Source organism: Mastomys coucha, unplaced genomic scaffold (assembly GCF_008632895.1).
Source record: "Mastomys coucha isolate ucsf_1 unplaced genomic scaffold, UCSF_Mcou_1 pScaffold14, whole genome shotgun sequence".
NCBI classification, from domain to species: Eukaryota; Metazoa; Chordata; class Mammalia; order Rodentia; family Muridae; genus Mastomys; species Mastomys coucha.
Genome location: NW_022196896.1, coordinates 107,364,243 through 107,375,691, shown reverse-complemented (window position 1 = coordinate 107,375,691; position 11,449 = coordinate 107,364,243). Strand labels below are relative to the sequence as shown.

Below are 11,449 nucleotides of genomic sequence, written 5' to 3'. Positions count from 1 at the left end.
ATTCTGTAAATTGCTTTGGTCATGGTATTTTATCATAACAATAAAAATGTAACCAATACAGGTACTATGCTCAAACTCTGATTTGTGGTGGGGGAGCCATAGATTGAAGAAGTTGGGCACTAAGTGTGTAGAATAGCACATTTATCTTCTTTGGATCCTATGTCTGTTCTGTTTAGGTAAAACATAAGGGGAGAAAAACCAAAGTGCCTAACAGCATGCTATACTTAAGACAGAGCCTTCACCTACTGCCAGGAGGTTCCTTATTAGTTCAAAATCCTCCTGGATGTTCCTTCTTACATAGGAGTCAGAGTTTCTTGATCTCTCATAGATTTTTCTGTCAGTTATGGCCTGCTGACTGGCTAGATATGCTCTGTCAGGTGAGAATCAGAGTCTAGGTATATATGGAAAATAACTGTAGCTGTCCTATGCACGAGATAATGTCATCGTCAAAATCCATCATGTCTGCCTTCAGGACTCTCAAAGTCATGCATGTTCTCCATAGGCACTGCCTTCTAGTTAAAAGTTAAACATAAAATGATTGAGGTTGTGGCTTCTTTCTCCCAATAAAAAGCAACAACAGATACCCGCAGTAGCTCCATGTTGACCCATGAACCCTGAGTACTCTTACTGCTCTTACCACAGTGATGGTGTCACACCCTCTTAGGTCTCCTTCTTAGGTCAACAGAACTATTTTCCACTTCTATGACAAACTAGAGCCACATGCTCTCAGAAGGACTGACAGAGAAATAGCTGGAACTGACTTTAAAACACTGACTTAGCCACTTTCATACTGCTTTAAAAGCTCACAGACTTTATCAGGTGTGCCAAGGGCACACTGCTTTCCCATTAGAAAAGATGAACAAATACCTTCTCCTGTGACATGTGTGTGGTAAGACTAGTTAGTAAAGTCTAACAAAATACTTGCCTCAGCCATGATGACAAAAACAAATGCCCACATTCGGGAAACTTCTACTAGGGAAGCCAGTCATTTTAATAGAAGGAACTCACTGTACTGTTAAATTTGTCTTCAATGGGAAGCCTTTGTTTACACAATAATGCTCTATGTAGTAAGGTTTATAAGCTTGAAAAAAGAAGGAATAGTCCCAGTTTTATTTTTAATTTCTTTGTAAAATAGCTGTTGAGTCTTAACTGTTCTGTGAATAGGTCTAATTCACTATGTTTGTGACTTTTATTGTTTGCTTTAAAGGGAAAATTCATTTGCTGATTTTTTTGTCTTTTACTGGGTTCATTCCAAGGCTTTTCTGATATATTATTATCTCAGGTTCTTGATTACTAAGCCCCTTGTTGTAATAATTTGCTTCTAATATTTAATTCTATAATTATTTGAGGTAAACATACTACGATAACTTGGGGATCATGCTTTTGGAAAAAACAACTTTAATAACAAAACTAGGAATAAGATGCTTGAGTCTGTTATTTTTATTTTGCTGATTTTATTTTATTTTTTTAGGAAAAGTACCCCATTAGCTTGACTGTGACCACACACTTAGATAACAGTTTCACTTTGTTACCTATAAAAAAAAATACCCAAAATTTCTGTGATTCTTTGGATAAAAGACATAGTTTCAAGAACTTCTTTTATCTATTATTTCTATGTATTTGCTTGGAGTGGACATGTTTATAATAAGGGCTAGTAAACCAATTAAGAGTCTCATGAAGTAAAATCTCTTAGAGTTGGATATATAAAACAAAATTTGAAATTCTAAGAAATGAACATTATTTTCTGATGCTGTTAGCTTGTAGCTCATTTGTGTGAATGGCTGAGTGCCAACGGCATTAACATCACAAGCTCACTTTAGCAGATGAAGACTTGGAGTAAGACCAGAATATAGAGAAAGCCTTGGGATCATGACTTACACAGAGAGATCTAGAGCCAAGGACCTTTCTAGGAGAATCTGAAGATTCAGCGAAAAGAGAAAGAGAAAGTTTGTTCTCTACAACAGAGACTGATGTCAACTCTGTCCTGTAATGCAAAGTTGTATTGCCCCAGGTGAGTTTTAATAGTATAATAGCTGTATCTTGAGCTTACTGTGTGCCAGGAACTTTATATATCTCAGCTCTTGAAATCCTCATCCTAATCCTCAGTGTGGGTTTGCTATTATCCCCCTTGAAGGTGATCAGGGCTCTTAGAGATTATGTGGTCAAGGCTAGAAATCAACTACAGAGAAGGAACAGAGCCAGATATCCAGCCCCAGAGTCTTGTCTACTCTTGGGCCTCTGTGGGAACGAAGCTGATTCCAGCACCCCAACTCTTGGTGGAGCCTAACCAGCTTTAGATATGTCTTGATTTAGAAACCTGGAAGAAGTGTTTGAATTTCTAGCCCTTAATTCTGCATCCCTCCAGACATAGTTAGGTTTAGTTCTCTGAAACTCATTGAAGGGTGGGGGAAGGGCAGACAAGGAGAACATTTGTACAGAAGCTAAACAGAAAGAAAGGGACTTTGTCAATGTAGAGAAATACATTTTCAAACAATAAACCTGAGGAAATCCAGAAAAATGCGTACTATACATTTTCCCATAGCCTAGGATAATGGCTAACCATCAAACCTGCTTGTACCATGTAAGCTAGGGTGAAGCACGGTCAACACCTTTGATGTTTTGGAACAGATAATTTAGGGTTGTATATGGTACCCTGACTACTGTATGTTATTGGTTGCTATTTCTGGCTTCTCTTCCCTTTTTAATAATGGTACTACATTGTAATGTCACCAAATACTGCTTAACACTCACTAGTAGAAAACCAGCCATCTATATAATTGTCACCAAGCTAGAATGAAAGATTTTTTTTAATTTAAAGTAATATTAATAATTTCCTATGAACATTTTTAAGGATATGAAACACTGGAGGCTAGAAGCAAGCAACCTGGATTCTAACACATCAACCTTCTAGAACATCCAGAAATGATTCCATGGGTGTATATTTAGATAGGATGAAAATTATTTTTTATTATTATTATTAGAAGTTAGAGCTCATATAGATATAGGGGGATAATAGTAAAAAAAAATATATTGCTTTGTATCAGTCTCCAAAAAGAAAAAAAAAATAGCACTATGGTTAACGATATGGCTGGTAGATAGATCACTAGCCAGAGAAATCATTTAAAATCATCCTGTTTGTTCTTCCACTTGGTCAAGCACCGAGTTCACGGGCTGGCCAGGTAGGAAGGGGAGAGTCTAACATCTGGGATTTACAGTAAACACCATCTCTCTTGGGCCTGTCTGGAATGAAGAGGTTCATTGTCAGGGGCAACTCTCAGTTCCCTAATGTAGGCCCCCAAGCCGCAGCCTCTGTGTTCCCGCTGGCTGCTTTCTCTTCTTTTGTCTTTTCTAGTATGAGGCTATTGTCCCACATTTTACTTCTCCTTGTTACATTTTGTCTGTGCGTAGAGCTACAAGTACCGTTATGATAACAGGGAACTCAGTATTCTTGTTCTAATGACTAAGAAAAAAAAATATTCTGTTGCATGCTTCTGAGCACATCAAAGGGGAGAGCAAGGCTGCTGTTAAGTGCCCGATGATCCCGGGATCTCTGAGGATGGAGGAAGCATTATGAACCCATTGCTTTCTGGTTGGTTACCCTGTCCTCCCCTTGCACGTGTGGCAGCGAGGACAGGACCCTTCTATCTCCTGCTTAGTTTTAGTTCCCTAATGTCTAACATGGCAACTGGCAAATAGAAGGCTCTTAATATATTTGTTGAATGATGAAATAGAGTAGCACCCTGGCCAGATACTGGAATATTGAAATACTGGAAAATTTCAAAATGAGTTTCACATGCAGCATGGCCAGCTGACAACCTTTTGCCAAGCAGAATAGCTTATGTTTAGAGAGCAAGCCACAAACAGATCTGGGTATGACTGCCAGTTCTGCTTGTTGTTAGCTCCCTGACCCTCTGAAGTAACTTAACTTGGCTAAACCTTAAGGTCTATGTTCACAAAATAGATGGTTTTAGGAGTTGCCTGAAATAATTCAGGAAAATTAATTGGCAGGTGCTTGGTTCTGAAGAGCTGCTCAGTAATTCTGAGTAACCAGAGAAAGTTGAAAGGTTGAAAGGCCAGTCTGTGATCCTACCTGCCCACCTTTGCCCAAAGAGAAAGATGACTCCAGGTGCGTAGATCGATTACCATAACAAGAGTTAATCCAGGCAAGTTTGCTGCATTTCCAACCTCTAAGCTGCCAATTGCTACTTTTGCCCTTTGCTGTATGTGTACAAAGGAGGGAATAGGATCTAGGCCAAGCAAGTCATCTTTATATACATGGTAGGAGACAACAATAACTAGAGTCTCATCCACGGGACATATGGATGAGACTCTGGACACAGAAATGGGATTTTGATATCACCCCAATTCTGCAGATATGAATTTTGAAAGAAAGAATTTAAGAAACCACAGGTGATGTTTTTAAAGAGTTGATCAGTAGCTGTTAGTATAGATAAAGAGTGTGAGCACTAGCAATACACTCTTATCTCAGTGAGTATGAGCAAAACTCTTAGACATGCCTGAAGAAGCTTACTGAGGTCTTTTATAGGCTTTAGATATTCAAAAAATATTTTTTAATAATAATGGGTTTGTAAAGTTTTGCTCTAAATTTGGTTGTTAATTGCTTTGTCTTATAACAGAATGATAAAAATAAATTGAGGAATTTCATTGGAGTCAGTCATCCATCATCTGCTTATAACTGGGAGACAGGTGACTCATTTTGGTTCATATTGCTGATTGGCTGTTGAGGATAATTGCTTTTTGATTGGTTTGTGAAAATTGGAACTTCAGATTCCAAGGTGAGATTTATAACATTGGGAAAATTTTTATTAAGCCTTAAACAAAAAAGAATGTGTTTATAAAATGAATTTTAATTATGTTCCACTGGGGGAAAACCACATTCATATTTCATGATTAAATATAAACCATTTACAATTATGAACTTTCTATTGATTAAATATTCATGGTTTTTTTTTTTTTGAAAATAACAAAATGAGAACAACAACAAAAAAAATGATAGGGAGTTAGGAGTCGGGGGAATATTCTTGGCTGTTGTTCTAATTGCTGATTCCTACTCTAAACATTGCATGTAAATTTTATAATAATAATTGATGAATTAAGACATGCTAATTTCTGTGCCCTGTGTTTGTTTCCTGGCCATTTGCTTAATGGTCATCCCAGCCCTATGGGGAGAAAAGCCATTCTTTTCCCTGGACAGATAAGATGAAGTGGCACAGAGAGGCTGAAAAATCTGTTCAGAATCACAGAACTGGTAGAGAGATGTTGGATTGTCCAGGTCTACCAAGCTGGGTAGTCCATTAGAACAGCAGTGTTGTTGGATGCCATGGCCCCAAATTTATATTCATCTTCAATGACAGCTGACATTTTCATTAAAGACAGAGAGCGTGCTTTGTGCAATTCTTTCCTGAAATCAGAACTATAAGGAAGAGAAGAAGAAAGCAGACCCTGCCTTGTGATAGACATGTCTCCACTAAAGCATACCTTGGGGAACTCCCATGCAATACTGGAATGGAGCCTGTTTCCTAGATGAGAACAGGACATCTCAAACCAACTCCTGCCAGTGAATATTTTAACTGGCGATTCCCAACCTTTACAAAGAATGACAATGGTGGGAAGAAAAATGGTGGGAAAAAGTTAAGATCTGCTCTTTTGTGTTCTACCCAGAACACTTGTCCCTCATCACCTCCATTTGGGGAATCTTATTTCAATTTAGTCATGTCCCAAGCTAGAATCAGTTTCCCTGATTATTCATTGAGGCCTCTCTTGTTCATTCTCACTCTTATTCATTCCAAATTCACTAGATCTTGAGGGAAGCTTATTCTCAGCTCTCTTTCATCTTTAAGTGAAGTTGATTTTGCCTTTCAGACCTTCTGAGAGTGCTAGGCCCGTGACAGTCTTCTTCAGTCACTACACTCATTCCTGAGGAGTTTCACTTTTCTCTAAAGTCTCTTCTATGAAAAGCAAGCTGAATATTTTAGCCACAGCTACCAAATGCGTCTCAAATTCTTGCTCCTTGATACTTTGAAGCAAGTCAGATGTGTGTGTTTACCCATCCTTCTGAAATGACAAGACAGACGAGGGGTCAGTTGTTGGAATAATGAAGAAAATATAGGGTTAAGTGCTTGCTTTACAATATAAGGAATTGAGTTTGCATCCAAAGCTCATGTAATGATAGACATTGTAGCAAGTATCTGTAATCCTAGAGTTTCTGTCATAAAATGAGAGGGAGAATACAGAAGAATCCCTAAAAACTCACAGGCCAGATAACGTAGCACTCACAGTGGTGAACAACCAGAAACTCCAGCCAAACAAGGTGGAAGGTGTTCTCCCTTCTCTGTCCCCACTCACTCTCTCCCCTCCCTCCCCAACATACATATCCATGTTTACATACACACATAACACATGCACAAAATTGGAGATAGTGTAGCAAACTGGAAAGGAAGATGCAAACGATAGAAATTTGCTTTGACTTCACATGAAAGATCAAATTTGTTTGGGGTAGAGATGCCAGTATAAATTTATGAATAATGCATAATTTAGTTAATAATTCTATCTGGAATTCTTTTTTTTTTTTTAAGATTTATTTATTTATTTATTTTATATGAGCACACTGTCGCTGTCGTTGTCTTCAGACACACACCAGAAGAGGGCATCCGATCCCATTACAGATGGTTTCGAGCCCCCATGTGGTTGCTGGGAATGGAACTCAGAACCTCTGGAAGAGCAGTCAGTGCTCTTAACCGCTGAGCCATCTCTCCAGCCCCCTATCTGGAGTTCTTAATTACTTTACCTAAACTCTTATTTTATTTTTTTATTTATTCACTTTATATACCAATCACTGTCCCCCTTCTGGCCATCCCCTCCCACAATTGTTTCCCCATCTCCCATCCCCTTCTTTTCAGAGAGGGTTGAGACCCCCCTCTGGGTATCTCCCCACTCTGGCATATCAAGTCTCTGTTGGGCTAGGCACATTCTCTCCCACTAAGACCAGACAAAGCAGCCCAGCTAGAAGAACATATCACACAGACAGGCAACAGGTTTTGGGATAGCCCCTGCTCCAGCTATCTGAAACACACATGAAGATAGACCTACAGAAACACTACATCTGTGGAGGAGGCCTCAGTACAGCCTTCACTTTTGGCTGCTGTTTGCTTTGTTCTTTGGTTGTTGGCTCAGTCCCTGGGAACCCAAAGGCTCCATGTTAGTTGAGTCTATTGGTCTTCCTATGGAAGTTCCTATCTCCTTCAGGGCTATCAGTCCTTCTCCCAACTCTTCCATAAGCGTCCCCAAACTCCATTCACTGTTTGCCTATGGGTTTCTGAATTCATCTGCAACAGTTGCTGGGTGGAGTCTCTCAGAGGACAGTCATGCTAGATTTCTGTCTGCAAGCATAACAGAGTATCATGAAGACTGTCAGGGATTGGTGCTTGTTCGTGGGATGGGTCTCTAGTTGAGCCATTATTGCTAGTCCATTCCCTCAGTCTCTGATCCATCCCCTAACCCTGCATTTCTTGTAGACAGGATACATTTTGGGTCAAAAGTTTTTGTGGGTGGGTTGGTGTTCCTATTGTTTCACTGGGGTTCTGGCCTGGCTACAGGAAGTGGCCTCTTCAAGTTCCATATCTTCTATGCTGTAAAGCACAGCTAATCTCACACCCATTGATTCTTGGGTGCCCCCTATCCCAGCTCTCTGATAAGTCCTAAAAATGTACCCCAACTCCCCATCCCTGCCAGTTGCAGATTTCCATTAATTCTCCTGGCCATCTGGCCATCTCTCCTGTCCCTCCCCACACCTAATCCTGAACCCTACCATTCCCCTCCCCATCCCCTCTTTCATCCAGGTCCCTCCCTCTACCTGTCTTCTATAACTATTTTATTCTTCCTTCTAAGCAGGATTCAAGCATCCTTGCTGGGCCCTTCCTTCTTGTTTGGCTTCTTTGAATCTGTAGGGTATAGCATGAGTATCCTGTATTTTATGGCTGCTATCTACTTGTGAGTATATACCATGCATGTGTGTCTTTTGAATCTGGGTTATCTCACTCAGGATTATATTCTCAAGTTCCATCCATTTGCCTGTAAAATTTATGTCTTGTTTTTAATAGCTAAATAGCATTCTGTCATGTAGATACACCATTAAATCCATTCTTCAGTTGAGGGACATCTAGGTTGTTTCCAGTTTCTGGCTATTATAAATAAAGCTACTATGAACATAGTTAAATGAGATAGTGGAAGATCTTTTGGGTATATGCACAGGAGTGGTATAACTGGGTCTTAAGATAGAACTATTCCCAGTTTTCTGAAAAACTGCCAAATTGATTTCCAAAGTGGTTATACAAGGCTGTACTCCTGCCAGCAATGGGAGGGTGTTCCACTTCTTCCACATCCTTGCCACCATGTGTTATCACTTGAGTTTTTAATCTTATCCATTCTGACTGGTGTAAGTTGTTTTGATTTGCATTGTGATCGATTATATGGTCTATTATAGAGCAGGATGGTCAAGGTGCTGAGAAGAAGGTATATTCTTTTGTTTACGGATGAAATATTATATCAATGTCTGTTAGATACATTTAATTCATAATTTCTGTTAGTTTCATTCTTTCTCAGCTTAGTTTTTGTCTGGATGACCTGTCAACTAGGCACAGTGGGGTGCTAAGGTCTTCCACTATTAGTGTGTGGGGCTTGATATGTGATTTAAGGCTTAGAGATATTTCTTTAACAAATGTTAGCTCCCTTGTGTTTGGGGCATAGATGTTCATAATTGAGATATCATCTTGATAGATTTTTTTCCTCTTATGAGTATGAAGTGCCCTTCTCTGTCTCTTTTGATTAATTTTGGTTGAAAGTCTATTTTAGTAGATATTAGAATGGCTACTCCAGCTGGCTTTTTGTGTTTGCTTAGAAAACTTGTTCCAGTCCTTTACTCTGTAGTAATGTCTATCTTCATTGCTGAGTTGTTTCTTGAATGCAGCAGAATGATGGATCCTGTTTTCGAATTCATTGTTAGACTGTGTGTTTTTATTTAATTGGGAATTTAATCCATTAATGTTGAAAGATATTAATGACCAGTGATTGTTGTTTTCTGTTATTTTGATATTGGTTGTGTTTGTGTGTGTGTGTGTGTGTGTGTGTGTGTGTGTGTGTGTGTATGTCCCTTTTTTTGCTGGTATGGAATTATTTATTTCCTGTGTTATCCTCTTTGGGTTGGAGTTTTCCTTCTAGTATTGGAGTTTTCCTTCTAGTATTTTCTGTAGGGATGGATTTGTGGATAGATATTTTTTAAATTTGGATTTGTGTTTAAATATCTTGTTTCCTCCATCTACGGTAATTGAGACCTTTGTTTGGTATAGTAGTTTACATTGACATCTGTGCTTTTATTAGAGGTTGCAAGATCTCTCTTCAGGCCCTTCTAGTTTTTAGAAAGTTTCTCTGTTGAAAAGTTGTGTGTAATTCACATAGGCCTTCCTTTGTATGTTACCTGGCCTTTTTCCCTTGCCACTTTTAATATTTTTTGTTGTTGTTGTTCTGTAGATTTTGTGTTTTGTGTTTTGATTATTATGTGGCATGAGGATTCTCTCTTCTGGCCCCATCTAATTGGTGTTATATGAGCATCTTATAAGTTTATAGGAATCTCTTTGAGATGGGAAAGTTTTCTATGATTTTGTTGGAAATATTTTCTGGGCCTTAGAGCTGGGACTCTTCACCTTCTTCTATTCCTATTATTCTTAGGCTGGGTCTTTTCATGGTATCTCATATTTTCAGGATGCTTTATGTCAAGAATTTTTTAGATTTAACATTTTCTTCTACTGTTGTATCAATTTCCTCTATTGTATCTTCTATGCCTGAGATTCTTTCTTCCATCTCCTCTATTCTGTTGTTGATGCTTGCATCTGTTGTTCCTGTTCACTCCCTAGGTTTTCCATCTCCAGGATTCTCTCACATTGTGTTTCCTTTATTGCTTCCATTTCCATTTTCAGATCTTGAGCAGTTTTATTTATTTATTTCTGTATTTTCCTATATTTCTTTAAGGGATTTATTTATTTTCTCTTTAAAGATTTTTACCTGTTTGATTATATTTTCCTATATTTCTTTATGGCATTTATTCATTTTCTTTTTAAAGGCCTCTATCATCTTTATAAGATTGGATTTGAAGTCATTTTCTTGTGCTTTGGTTGTGTTAGGATTTGCAGTGCTTGCTGTAGGAGGGTAGCTGTACTCTGAAGGTGTCATATTGTCTTGGCTTTTGTTGATTGTGTTCTTTCGAGGGACTTTTAGACATCTGGACTATTTTGTTCCTTGGATGTTCCTGTTGTAGTAGGTATTAGGAGGGTGGGTATTGCTGTGAGGTCCTCAGTGGTCCTGGTGTTCCAGGATGGATATCCTTGGGCTGTATGGGGATAGCAAGAGACAGCAGACTTCTCAGAGAAGCTGGAGGTGTCCCTGGGGATTCTACCTATACCTTTTGATACGTTCAATTTCTGCTTCATTTCCTTCCTCTACATTTTTAAATGTGCTGGTAATCAACATTACTTAAAGCAAATTTGAAGAAACCTTTCAAACTGTTCTCAAAGTTTTGTCTGAAACCTTAAAAAAGATGACTTACCATCCCAGTCCATCTGGGGTCCTACATCTCTTTACCATGGCACCCTATCCATCTTACATTCCTTAGTATTCTCTCAAACTCAGCTGGTAGCTTTCACTTCCATTGGGAAGAAAAAAGACTAGGGGTAACATTTTTTTTTTTTTTTTAGTAAATATACTTTTCAGGCTTCCAATTCTGTTACATCTTTCAGTATTCTTTGAGTAGTAAAATTGTCAAATTGTTGGGACAAATGAAATTGTAAATTGTTGATACGAAAAGGAAAAAGGAGATGATATGACATATGTGCTGTTCTTTCTCTATGAAGGGTCAACCACGTAAATTTCCTAGCTTTCCTTCATTCTGGCATTACAGAAATACTCCTGCAATGATGAGGAACCGAGCCACTCAGCAGTATTTCTCCCAGTAAGACACAGAACATCCTTGACAGCTCAGGCATCTCAGTTCCAGCTATGATTGCTCATTTACACGTGTAAGAGATTTGCTTTATTATGTTTTACAAACAAAGAAAATAAACGCGTGGAATTAAGCTCAGCAATAGGTAAGTTCATAATAGACATAGGGAGAGAGCTCTGAGGATTTGCAGAGAACTTGATTCCTGTTCACTAGTCTCTCTCTAACCTCCAATTCTCAGGATCACCTCTCTGCTGGCTAACTGTCCACCTCTTCCACCAGAATCACAGTTTTCTAACTGGTAGCTTTCAGTGCTATGAAATTATTAAAGCACCTTTTATATTTTGCAAGAAAGTGTGGCCCCTTTGCAGAGAGGCCTGCTTCATCATGGTTTCCATGGAATGTAATCACATGACTAATAACTTAGTCATAACATGACTA

The 11,449-nt window shown here is 38.6% G+C and overlaps 1 long non-coding RNA gene across 1 annotated transcript; it reads left to right on the top strand.

The window, feature by feature from the left end:
- Positions 1 to 4,640: 4,640 nt before the first annotated feature.
- On the top strand, positions 4,641 to 11,145 carry LOC116089255. Its single transcript, XR_004118248.1, has 2 exons — positions 4,641 to 4,796; positions 10,970 to 11,145. It is a non-coding gene; the product is annotated as an uncharacterized LOC116089255 (long non-coding RNA).
- Positions 11,146 to 11,449: the final 304 nt, after the last annotated feature.